The sequence below is a fragment of the Pygocentrus nattereri genome, chromosome 28, assembly GCF_015220715.1.
Source record: "Pygocentrus nattereri isolate fPygNat1 chromosome 28, fPygNat1.pri, whole genome shotgun sequence".
Classification (NCBI taxonomy): Eukaryota; Metazoa; Chordata; class Actinopteri; order Characiformes; family Serrasalmidae; genus Pygocentrus; species Pygocentrus nattereri.
The window spans coordinates 21,811,622-21,825,398 of NC_051238.1; the positions used below are offsets into that span (position 1 = coordinate 21,811,622).

The 13,777-nt window shown below is 39.7% G+C and overlaps 1 protein-coding gene across 1 annotated transcript in view; it reads left to right on the forward strand.

The window, feature by feature from the left end:
* The window catches only part of cldn5a (claudin 5a), a 2,135-nt gene extending 1,658 nt beyond the window's left edge, over positions 1 to 477 (forward strand). The window contains exon 1 of the mRNA XM_017702787.2: positions 1 to 477. This exon is cut by the window's left edge and continues 1,658 nt beyond it. The gene's annotated coding sequence lies outside the window, so the exon portion shown is untranslated.
* Positions 478 to 13,777: the final 13,300 nt, after the last annotated feature.

Below are 13,777 nucleotides of genomic sequence, written 5' to 3' on the forward strand. Positions count from 1 at the left end.
CAAATTTGTTTACCATTTTCAGAATGTCTTATGCTTTCTATCTACTTAATTGTGTTGGACGGTGGGGCAGAGCGTCTGTTGAAAATGGACTGTGTGCAGGGTTAGGGTGAACAGACGCCCCCCCCAACACGACCCACCACTGTGGACTCCGCTGGATAAGACAGCAACTCCTGACCAGACGAACAAAACCCCACACGCCGAGGTGCCCAGCCAAGCCGCAAGTTCTATAAAGGACAGTCCAGACCGAGCAGGGCCAGCGTGGAATTAACTTTGCTGGACACCTGTTGTTGGTGCCTTGTAATGATGGAACTCATAATTTTGTCTGAACCTTTAATAAGACCACCTGTGCCAAAAGCTGTCTGCGGTAGTCTACGTCTAGTTTGGCTGAAAGGGTTGTTTTTATATCTTTCAGAAATGGTCTTCTGTGTTGTGTTGTTTTGAATATTGTTTTGAATAAACATTTATTATGATACTAAATGTGACGATTCATTTGTTCTGGGTGAGGGTGTGGTGGTGGCGGGGGAGGGGGGGGGGCCAAACAATCGCTCCAAAACGCAAGAGCAACCATAACAGACTTTAAACATCTTTAATGTCCTTTGGGGATAAGCTGTTTTTCTTGGAAAGAGATTTGGAGTAGCAAAAGCAGCTGGTTGCAAAAGCAGCTGCTGTTCTGCCTCGCCTGCCTGTGAAGTGTTTGTGTTCTGGAGATGTCTTTCACTTCTCCCAACGCCCCACCACCCCCTCGCTCCCCAAAACACACACACACACACACTCCTTCCCGCCAACGGATTGTCCTCGCGTGATTGCTTGACCATCACGAGTCTTAATTAGACTCCCTGAATGCTTTCACCTAGCCCAAAGTGGGGTTACGCTCCGGTAGGCAGCCAATTACAGCCACACTAAGGTTTTCTTTTTTTTTTGTCATCTAAATTAATACTTGTATTAGCTGCCTAGAAGAAAAGCATAGGAAAATGCCTCGTTGGATTAAAGTTAGCTTGCATTCAGGAACGGTTCTGTGCTTTCCGAGAGCAACAGCAATGCGTCTTTTAATTTGGAGTGTGCTTTGTTCGTCGTACTTTCGGACATCTCCAAAGTTCCACTGTTTAAAGGCTCTTAGTTGGTCATATGCCTGCATAAAGCACGTCAGTCACACCAAAACAGCTTGGAGACGGTGAACTCCTTCACCTTGCACACGTGCCTAAATATCAGGCACGTTTCAGCATTGAACTCAACAAAATGCCATTTTAAGACCAATGCATTAAAGTCACTGCTTTTCAATAGGCCTTAAAGCATATCATCCAATTAGGCCACTCTTGTTTTGTCTCCAAAGACTTTCTGCTGACCTGTTTTCTTCTGTTGCTCCACGAATACAAAGACAGAAGTTCTGATTAAAGGACAGCTCCAGCTTTTTCAACCCAATCTTTGTCTACTGCGATCGTACCATGTGGTTGATTAGTATGGACAATAATGTAACAATGAAAGAGGAATAAGTCCTTAAAAATTGATCAGCATTCAACAGATATTCAGAGCTTATAAATATTTCAAACCCACATTTTTATGGGATGCCGGGCTAATACACTATAATACCAACGTTTCGTTCATATTTTTAACCCTTTTCAAATAAATGTCAACGTTCTATATAATACTAATCCAAGCAGCACTAATCCATCGACATCCCATATCACTGCATACCTAATCATTTCCCTGTGATTAGAACTGTCACCGTAGTACACAACAATAGCTAAAATTATCGTCCATGGTAATCGACCACTTGCTTCAGACACTTCAAATAGAGATTATGTTGAGAAAAAAACACTGGAGTATTCCTTTAAATGTGGAAAGTGAAGCAAATATACAGTAAAAGTAGAGCGCTCCCTCTCAGTCCAAACACTCGGCGTGTTTTATGGGTGCGCTGACAGTGTTGCCATCCCCCGCTTCTCCACTTTAGTCTCTGGCACAATAGAGCATATCTGAGTCTCCCAGGCCTAGACGAGCTCTTTTAGCCTCTATTGTGGAATTGTTAGTTCCAGTCGCCCTGTTGAAGTAGAGGAGGTTACGAGGTAGAGTAAGTGTGTGTGTGTGTTTGTGTGAGAGTGTTGGGCAGGGATATGGAGCAGGGCACTGGGGATATGGAGGAGGGGTCGATTTTTTTTTTAAAGGACCCTCATTCCATGGTGAACAGAGGCACACAGGGGCAGCCACGACGTCATTAAAGAATCTTCGTCATGGCAACCACAAAGAACCTGTAGTTGCCTGGTGACAGAACCCCATAATGTGGTCATATGGACGAGGACAATGAGGGCCCCGTCGACACACATTCCAAGACGGGGTGGTGGGGGTGGGATGGCGAGAGAGAGAGAGAGAGAGAGAGAGATGGAGATGGGGTCAGGCCAAACTACAGTGTGCAGAGTGTACAGTTATCTTTTTATCTTTCACACATTCTTACTTGAAACATGTATTCCTATCTGTGTGGGGTATTCTTAGCAACATTTATATTATTTGTATTACTTTAGCTAAGTAATTTTAAACCGAACCTTAAGCTCAGTAAACTTTTGGTGTAAAAAAAAAAACAAACATTTAAAAATCTGCATTTATTTGTAAATTGTCTTAATGGAAACCAACCAAATGTCCCTACAACATTGCAACACATTCCTTTCTTATCATTTTGAACTGATTTGATCCCCATAAAAAAGCTGAATACGTGGCCATGCATTACATTACAGCTACACTTGTGAACGCTAACATTTTTGAACATTTCATTTCTTGAAATACAGAGTCAAATACACACAGTCACTCTGACACAGAATCCCCAAGTTTGCAAAAATAAATAAACAAATGAAATTTAAAAGAGATGAGTCAGTCAAATTCACCTCATCTTCGACGGAAGAGATAAGAATAAAAAAAATGACCATTTTGCCTCAACATGTTCGACGCCACCAATTTGCTTTTGCATTGGAGTCGTGGGCTAGAAATGGTGCAAAATCTTGGAGGTCTTCTTTACTTTACTTGTCATAACGTTATCTTTGCTGTATTTTGTATTTCTATTTCCAGTTCAAAGTGAAAAATCCCAGATTTCCAAAATGATCTGTTTTGGACCCCCTGTGTATCATCATGACATCATTTGTGTCATGATATTGGCTGAATACATGCGACACTTAAATACACATTTTAATTCATTTCATTTTCACATCCAATGGTGTAGAGATTCCACATCACCTGTATATAGATAAATATTTCTTTATTACGTTAGCCGTAGAATATATTACAGTTTTTCCAGATCAAAGTGAGAGAGTTACTAATTGTTTTTCATTCTTGCTTACAAAACAATTTGACTGAAGTGGCCAGAGCCCCCCACATGCTCAGAAATGACCTCGTTTGCACTGATATCACTCTAGTGAACACTGAAGCATCAAAGAGGCTGTGAATGTCATGCATTTAAGTAAGTTTGTTTGTCTGGATTTGTATTTGGATTCATTTTTTTAAATATTCACCCCCCTTTTCTTTAATTTCATAAGGTTAAACTGACTGAAAGCTCTGCTCTTGGATATTCTTTATGTAAATCTGTGGCCAACCCACAGAAATGTTTGTAGATGAGGTGGCTATTGCGTCACAAACACACACTCACACTCAATTGTACTTCTCGGTTTGCACGGTGGCACCACACTTTCTCATGACGCTTGAGGTGGCCCCTGCCTTCCAGAGGTCAGAGGTCATTTCCCTCTTCCCACGATTGATCATTCGTAATCCCGTCACCCAGATGATCGCCGCGGCGATAGGACCCCCCCCACACGACCTCTCACCCTTGTTCACACTCTACAAACATGCTTAGTTTGCAACTATATTTCTGGATCATGAGACTGATTAACTGGAAACCGACATGTTCCTCCTTGTAATAAATATGCTATTAAGAGTTATTTCACAGAATCATGTAAATGAAAGTGTTTTGTATCAAAACATACTCACTGGACACGTCATTACTGCCTTTACTAGCACTGCTGTGTACCTCTGGTGTACGGTTAGAGACTTTGGTCCATTTACATTTTGTGAATAGCTATTCTTTAGCTTTCATCAATGGTCAGGTGCTGACCACAAAGCCACTCCTGGCTGGATATTTTTGGGAGGTGGATCCAGCAATGGACACTGTATATGAAACAGTGCCACACACAACCATATCACTGCTGCTTCAGGGACACTGCAATGTTAAAAATGGTCCACCATCCAAATAATAAGCGATTAACAACAGCTATGTGACTAGAAACTTACAGTAGGGCAGAGGGCAGCTGACCGAGTATATCTACAGCTATACAGTGGACCTATAGGCTAGGTCAGGGGTCGGCAACCCAAATGTCAAGAAAAATCAAACCTTGGGAGCCACAACATTTTAAGTCCATTTTACCATCTTGGCTGTACGTATGTCTCAGTATGCGCTTATGTCCTAGTACAAGCTGCCAAAAATAGTATAAACAAAAACATAGACTTACTTTACTCTGCTCTAAGCTTTAGCTCAGCTATTGCCGCTTTTTTGACAGTTTCTCGTTCCACATTAAACGCATCTAGAAACCAGCTGGAGTGCTTAAAAAACGGAAATAACCCCATTTGTCAACAATAATCGATGTTCGGCTTAAATCTCTCTCTTTACCTTTCCAGTAGCTACTAGCTAAACAACACTGTTGTCTGTGTTGTTCTGGCCATCAATAGTCTAAGTGCCAATCTTCAGGGTTAAAGGGTGAATTAGCAGTTATACATTAATTCCAGCATTTAAGACCATTTATTGTCAAAACAGTGTTAGAACAATCAGCAGAGCTTTATTTTACAGAGAAGGAGGATATTTTATGGTTACCTAAAATCTAATTCTGCTGTGGAGCCACAACAATGCAGTTAAAGACCCACATGTTGCTGACACCTGAGCTAGGTGGACCTCATACAGTGGCCAGGGAGCGGTCAGTATTTGTAACAAAGCTGAATTTGAGAGTACAGTACTGTGCAAATGTCAGAGACCACCATTTATTTTTACATTTTCAGTTAAAATAGCCAATAGATACAAGTTATTCATTTTCATATTTTACTAGACATAAGATACTTGCAGAGAGAAGAGGAAACTCAAAGGAAAATAAGTTTCAATTAGTTAAAAAAAAATTTTTTTTTTATATATATTTATATATATATAAAAAGCTATAGATCTGATTCTTTCCATCTCAGAACAACAGACTGACCACCCCAGACCTCAACATCATGTGTTTGAGATTACTTGGACTGTGCTCAACCAACTTCTAAGACTGAACTTTGTAAGTGTACAAAAATATCCCTTCAGATTTCTTTGAAAAACTCAGTCTCTCGAAAAAGAACATAAGCTGTAATAAAGGCCAAGGGTGGATGCACTAGATGCTGAAAAATGATTTGATATTTAGTTGTTGAGGCATCTGTTTAACGTACTGTTTATTTTTCTGTTTTGTTTTTTTCTTGACCCTGAAAAATGAATGCCTTGTACTAAATGGCTATTTAAATCAATTAAGAGTGGTCTCTGATAGTTGCACAATGCTGTATGTTATAACCCAGAAGGATTCAGTTTAATAGCCCATGGGTAGATGGAGTGCACCTCATGGAGCTGCTTTGAAAGGTTCCATTACCATCAACAGTACACATTAAAATGGCATAGCTGTGTGCATGACTTTCAACTTCATAAAGTGGATCATGGTCTTGGGTGATGCATTGTGTCCAAAAGTTTGCAGATGTTTGCTTATCTAGATTTTTAATAGGGGGTCGATTGCTCTTTGCTACAGTAACTGCCTCTACTCTTCAGGGCAGGCTCTACTCTAGACGTTGGAACATTGCTGTGAGGACTGCATAGTGAGGTCAGGTGCTTCTGTTGGATATTCAGTTATGGATCACTAACACCACTCAAACTCATCCCAAAGGTACTGGGTGACGTTCCATCAATCCAGATAAGTTTCGCCGCTCCACAGCCCAACACAGGAGGGTTTTTATTCCTCTAGCTTATGCTTGGTATTGGACATGGTGATCTTGGGTGAGCATAGCATTCCATTAGCAATGCTTTTCTATTGGGATCATTCAAGGTATGTATGATCACCTGAATGCCTGTATCAGCAACGGGTGAACCTTAAAAGACCTGAATTCACTAATTAGATGCCTGGATACTTTAACATAGTGTATGTCATAGTGAAAAAGAATAATCAGACTTCTTCCACAGAGGTCAGCAGGACAGGAAGCAGGAAGGAAGTCCATGAGGAGGGGCAGGGAATAAGAGAGAGCGTGTGCAGTTGGATTAGTGTGGAAACAGAGAGATGAATAATGTGTGATCAGTACAGGGCAACACTATGTCATGAAAGAACATAGGTGTCACATTGTGACCACGTTTGATTTCTTTCCACATTGGTGGACAACGGGATCTCGTGCCACAGGTCAACTTGAAGCTATTGTATAATATCTTGCAGGCCATATCCGAGGAATGCTGAAAAGACTTTTAAAACATAAATGTCTTTCATTATTCCAGGTCCATATACTGTGAAACTCATTTAAAAAAGAATGAACCTGCATGCAATCATAGGCTCTTATTCGAAGCAGATGGGAATCTCATTACTGGTCTCTTGTGAATTCCTCAAGGGAAAGTGACACGCGCATAGTAGTTACAGCACATGAATGGTGCTGGTTCTCATTAAAATAGAGCTATTTAGGATAGTCTTTGCTTCCCTATATTGTTTTTCGCTTGATCTTTGTTTCAAAGTAGCTGCCTGGTTGATTCACGAGCAAATGCTGGACTGTGAAGAGGTCTCCTCATAGTATTTGTGACTATTTGTTTACATGAATTTCAAAATGTCTGGAGCTTTTTCTTCCAGTCAGTATTTGCTCATAGATTCACACTCAGATCCAAGAAAATAGCTCAGCAATGATTATTGAAAAAGCAAAGAAAACACAAAAATGGCCAAAAACAAAGACATGGCCACAGTTTGCCAGAGCAGCAAGAAGCCTGAACTGAGGTGCACATATTCCCACTTAACACATAACTGTGACTGGCCATGTTAGAAGGTAAAGAGATGAGCAATCCCAATGTTCAGAACCAATGTATCTAAAAAAATCTTTTGCATTTTGAAAAGCCTACACTAACTTACAGCAATAAGAGAGATCTACAGGCCGCGTCAGAGAAGAAATCCACAATGTCCTGTGTAAAACATGGAATGTTGGAAGGGCTTTTGAAAGTGTATGAGATTTGTCACGGCCTTAAGCCCCCCACTGAGAAACAATGCAGTCTGTACCCCGCAGCGGGGAAGGGGTTTACATGAAGATGACTTTATTCTACTACAGACACTCTGTCCACCAACACCACTCGCATTACCATAAATTGGGCAACATTCTCCTGAACTGGGGAAGCAGAGAGCCAAAACACCAAGACTCAAAATTTTACACACATGCCCACCAGAACACCACAGGAAGCTGTGTTCACATTCTCAGTGGGACAAACTTTTAATTGGCTGCACTCCTACAAACTGACCCGGACCCTCACACTATTACTAATTACACAGTGCTTAGCAAACAACATGTCACAACCACTCTTATGCTGAATGCTGACCTGCATTTAGACTTCAAAGGAGCGATGGAAAGGAGATGAGTTTTCCAAGCCGAAGAGCAACTTACCATGATAGAGTGAGTATTACTCCAAACACGCTCTCTCTTATAAATCATTAGAGTATGATACTTCTGGAAAATTTGGCCTGGAACTTTATTTGATTAACTTCTAATGGGGAAACACTTATATTTTTATTGTCGTTTCCAATTATACTGCTATTTCTGTTCAAGATAAACTCACATATTTAAGAAATTTTGTTTGTAATCTATCACTGAGATGAAGTGGATTCAGTGGATCAAAGCTGTTTGCAAGCCAGCTAGGCTGGTGAGTCAAATGCATTTTTTAATTCCATTGATCATTTTATGCATTTTTTTTTGTTCTCCTGCACCGTAAAACATAACAATTGCACATTTCATGTGTTTTGGTTTAATTTACTCATATGTCAACTTTCTAATGCAAATCTAGTACCATGTACTATTTCCTGCATAATAGTTGTTTAGATGAATCTTGTTAAGGTCAATTCATTCCTACAGGCTGAAACTACCTACAGCTAAAATATAAAGTTATTTAAGCTCAAATCTATTGAGTAACAATAAGTATTGCAATAAGTTTACATGCCTTAAGTAAAGGCAAGCCCTTCCACTGTGAGAGGACAACTCAACATTATGGGTCTGAAAGGACGTGTAACTGTCAAGAAAACAAGAACAGAAAAAGTGATCAGGACTAGCTTAAAGGTTTATCAGCTGAAGGTCTCCAGAAGGGTGCAGTACACAGTATGTACTTTATATAGCAAGTCCTTGCCTATTACAAAACAGTGCAGGGAGAGGTCACTGCTGTTTACCACATAGCAGAAGCCAAAAATCAGCATTCCTGAACTCATAAGTTCAAGTGCTTTTGTGGGCGAAGACAAATTTCACAAATGTAAAGTGTCCCCCCCCCCCCCGCCACCCCTCGATTGTTCCTTGCTTGCTTTGCTTGTTAGCATTCCTAGATGCTTTACATCTGTAGATTCCTATAAATCAGTCTGGAACAGAAGTGACTTCCTCTTTTAGTAAAACGTCTTGCCAGTTCTTAAGTGGCTGAACAGTTTGCTAAAGCACAAGAGTTGAACACAGTCCACTCCTTCTTCCACTACACTCAGAGAGCAGATGAGGCCAAGTCAAGGGTTCTTGCTCTATGCACACTGGCAACCCGGTGTGATGCTGCCTCGCAGAGATGACTTCTATTGTCCCTGATCATCCAGTCCAGCTAATCCTATAGATGACAGCAGACCACTCAAGGACTTTGTGAAAAGAAATGGAGAAAAACAATACCAAGGCAAGTCACCAGTGCGACCCAAGGCAAGTTACCACTACGAAATAAAAAGAAGCAGCCTCACCTAAACACTTAGTAATAGTAGTTCAGCTCTTAAACGGTTCTTGAACTAGACGCACGGTCCTTCTTTACATTTTTAAAAGGCTCTTCACTCTCGCATGTCATTTATAGAAATGGTTCTTTAAAGTACCATGCACTGAGCGGCCCTTTAAGGCAACCAAAAGTGATTCTGCTATGGCATGACTCCAAAGGACCCCTATTTGGCACCTTTATTTTAAAGAGTGCTCCACAGTGCCACTAATGATACAAACAAAAGTAGACAGACTTTGAAAGGAATGGATCATCACAAAAGAAGGCTCCATAGCTTAGCATCTAATCCCCTCGTGTGCGTACAGGCCAACTGGGCCAATAAATCTCGTTCTGGAGCAGCACGACTATGGGAAGGGCCGTCGCCCACACAGCGACACAAGGCAAAAAGACAGAGAGCGCAAGAAAAAAAAGAATACATTCCACCAGCTTTATAACATAGTATTGTGCAAAGTCAGATATCACCCTTTATTTATTTCACTTCCAGTCAAAACAACTATTAAGTACACGTTATTGATTTTCCAGGAGAAATCTTTATTACTCTAGATTATGCAAAGTAAATAAGGAAAGAGAAAAGTAAGGTGCCTCCAAAACATGAGTTCAAAAAATTCTTTTCTAATATGGTTAAGTTTTAACATATTGTTTTAGCAAATTTGTCATGGACCACTGTAAGGGAATGTGGGGGTTTGGGTATCTTTGTATATATTTGGCATATTATATAGTGATTTGTAGCTGAAATTATGTTATTTATCTTTTTTTCTCTGTACTAATGTTGAAAAGACAAAGAGATTGCTTAAAAAAATAAATACAATTATTAAAAGATATTAAGAGAATGGGACTCCAGAATGACAAGACCTGACAAACCAGCCAAACTGTCATCATGAGTCAATCAGCACTTAAAGCGGTCATCTTTGAGAGAAAGGTTTGACCACATCAGTCCAGTTTTATCAACCCTGCACTGGTTACCAGTTAAATTTCACATTGGTTATAAAATTCTATTTCTGACATATAAAACTCTAAACGGACTCGCCCCTCAGGACCTGAGTGAACTTCTCTCCTACTATGAACCATCACGCCTACTTAGATCACAAGGTGCTGCTTTACTACTAATACCTATAATTAAAATATTATTTTAAAAAAATTAATAAAAAAAAAAAATCAAGCTCCACTTTTGCGTCAGATCTGAAAAAATCCACAAGTGTTTCTGTACTTCTCTCCACTGTGAGAAAACAACACTATGGGTTTGAAAGGATGTGTAGCTGTCAAGAAGAAAAACTGAAACAGATGAAAAAGAATAACTGCAAATCAAGCAAAGGAACTACTGGTGTTCACAGAACAATAGACTGACCATCCCAGAGTCCAGACCTCAACATCATTGAATATGTTTGGGTATTCTTGGATGGTAAGAAGCAGAAAATGCAACCAACCTCTGAGACTGAACTTTGGAGATGTGTAAAATGATCCCAGCAGATTTCTTAAAAAACATTAGAAGCAAGGATGGAATGGAAGAAAAATAAAAGAATGGAAGCTGTAATATACGCATTGAAATACTGATAAATTTTGATTTTGAATAAAAGTTTTTTGTTTTTTTTTACTTTTGCAAAGCACAGGGACTTGGTGCTCAGCAAGCAAGCAAGCACAGTTCATTTGTAAGAAAATCCGGGTCCAAGCCCCCAGTGGCGACAGTGGGATCAGACGCACAGGATGGGCAGCTGTTTAAAGAACGGAAAGTAAAACAGAGTTAGTTCTGTAATCAGTGACTGATCACAGATTACAGTGTTAACAGAGCAGCAGAGACTAGGCAGGTCTAGATCTGAGAGGGAAAACTAATCACCAAAGGCTCAACTATACAAGTAAGTTTTCAGCCTAGACTTAAAGACTGAGGCTGTGTCTGAGTCCTGAACATTAACAGGAAGAGTATTCTATATAACATAGGCCCTAAAACAGAGCCTTGTGGAACACCATACTTTACTTTTGCGAGGACAGATGATTCACCTTTTACATTAACAAACTGATAGCGATCAGTGAGGTAGGACCTGGACCGAGCCATTTCTGTTACCTCTACAAGGTTTTCTACTCTATCTAGTAAGATAGAGTGGTCTATTGTGTCAGATGCTGCACCAGATCGAGGAGGACTAGCAAAGACACATTTCCTTTGTCAGAGAATAATAAAAGATCATTTATAATTTTTACTAGTGCTGTCTCTGTACTATGATGTGGCCTAAAACCAGACTAAAATGTGTATGTAAAAAATTTATTATGACTCCTATACAAACAGGAACTTAATTGTTTTGCTACCGCTTTTTCCAAGACCTTAGATATAAAGGGAAACTCAAGATAGATCTATAATTTGACAGTTCACAGGGATCAAGGTTAGCTTTCATAATCAGTGGTCTAATAACTGCTAGTTTAAGAGTTTTTGGGATGTATCCAAGGCTAAGAGAGGAGTTTATTATTGACAGAATAGGTTTGGTTATTTCTGGCAAACTTTCCTTGAGTAAACCTGTAGGAATCGGATATAACATACAAGCAGAAGATTTTGCAGAAGAAACAATTTTAACTTAAATGTAAATGATTCCAGCCTATCTGCATATCAGTGATAATATTCTCAGGATTTAGACTGGCATTATAAGGCAACAGGATTGTAGAGTTTAATTGTGTATTCTGAATTTTCTGCTTAATTTTTTAAATTTTGTCACTAAAGAAATTCATAAAATCATTGCTCCTATAGGCTAACGGCATGTGCGATTCAGTTTTGTTCTGTTATTTTAGAAATTGTGCTAAACAGTAATCTAGGATTATTCTTATTGTTTTCTATTAGAGAGGAGAGACAGGCTGACTGCGCTGTAGCAAGTGCTCTTCCTTAGTCTATTAGGTTCTCCTTCCAGGCGGAACAGAACACTTCTAGTTTAGTCAGATGGCATTTTCACTCTAGTTGCCTGGAAGTCTGTTTTAAAGCTGGAGTATGATCATAATACCAAGGGGAAAGATTTTTTTGCCTTACTATTTTACTTTTTAATGATGCCACACTAACTAGAGTAGATCGAAAAGTATCCTCTAAGAACTGGGTCATGTCATCTAACTCGGTAGGATTAAATGAACAGCTGACAGAAGCTGATAACTGAGGAAGGCTTCTGATAAAGCTACCAGCTGTAGAGGAAGTTTATCACGATAACATGGCGATGAACGCACATTGCCACTAAAGTGAATTTCATATGACATTAAGTAAAGACTGCTGCGCTCTGGGGGAGAACGGCTCAGCAGACGGAGATGTTTTACTACTATTGCATACGTTTTATTTAAAGCAGCCACTTTATTTCCACGTTCTCACACTGGTTATGAACGGCTGATTTTGATGGGAAATGACCTAAATGGCAGGTGGTCTCTGACTTGTACACAGTACTGTATATAATGAGTTTACACTACAGCAGTGGTTCGCTGAAAATCATGTGAATGTGGTCAGATTCTGAAAGGTTATCTTTCCTTTGGCTTGTCTCTCCCCCTGTGACTAACGTGTATTAATAAACTCAAGCTATGCTGAGGGTGCATGGGTGTCTGCCCTTGTGCACACTTATGGGCTGTTAATAACTATTGTTCCTCTTTTTATTGTGCAACTCATTTGCCCTTTTGACATATAACAAGTACTGAGCGTTCTATCCGTTAGTATTGAGCAAACTAATAAGCACATCCAGAGATGGAGAGAAAAACAACTCCATGTATGGACATATAAATTAAGCCATATGTTAGAATGTGTTTGAGCCCTCCCTTGACTGCCTGCATGCACAGGGGAAGGGCTGTGTGTGTATAAAAGAGGGGACTGACCCTTCTCATATGTGCTTTTGCTGAATAAACTGTCTCTATACGAGAGTGTTTGTTCTTCATTGCACCGGGCGCTCTAACTTGGGACTTAGCGGTTTCTGCCGGGCTGGTTTGCCACTTCATTCTCTGGTTTCTGAGGTCCAAGACGACCTCTCTTCCTAACAGATTCATAGTAGCACAGGCCAGACTTTGACCAAAAGACCACACACAGATTTCAAATATGTAAAGGGGGGGCCTTTCAGTGAACATCTCAAATAAATATGGTGTGTTAACAAAAGATTTATGAATCCTACTCATTTGTTACACACACAAAGAGAGGATGATGCACTTCTGTACAAGTCAGAATCCATAGAAGTAGCGATACAGAAGCCTGGTTCTGCTAGTAGTGGGTGCACACACACAAACACACACACGCTTCTCCCTCAGGGTCGCGGCGGGTGCTGGAGCCCACCCCAGCTGTCACTGGGTGGAAGGCTAGAAGTGGGTAGTATAGCCTAAACCTCTACTCAAGTAAAAGCATTCATATCTGGGTAATATAATGACTCAAGTAAAACTTCCTTCCAAAAACTTGAGTAGAAGTACAAACGTACTGGGTCAAAAAACTACTTAACTACTAACTTCTAGAACTGCACTGGAACCTCAAGCATCAGCATAGAAACAGAAGATTTTTTAGGCTCTATTCTTCTCAATTTAATTTTTTTTTCTTTGGGTCCAAAAGAAAATGCTAAAGCTCCAAAATCAGAGATGAAACAAAACGGCACAGATGTTTTCATCAACAAAATATTATGTAGTTAAATCATAAATCACTAACTAGTAAAAAAGCAGAATACTCACTAATATACTTGAAGAGAAATACTATGATTTAGAAATACTCAAAAAAAAAAAAAAAAAATTAAAAAAAAAAAAAAAAAAAAAAAAAAAAAAATCAATATTTTACATAAGTACACATACTTGAGTAAATCTCACCAGTTATTA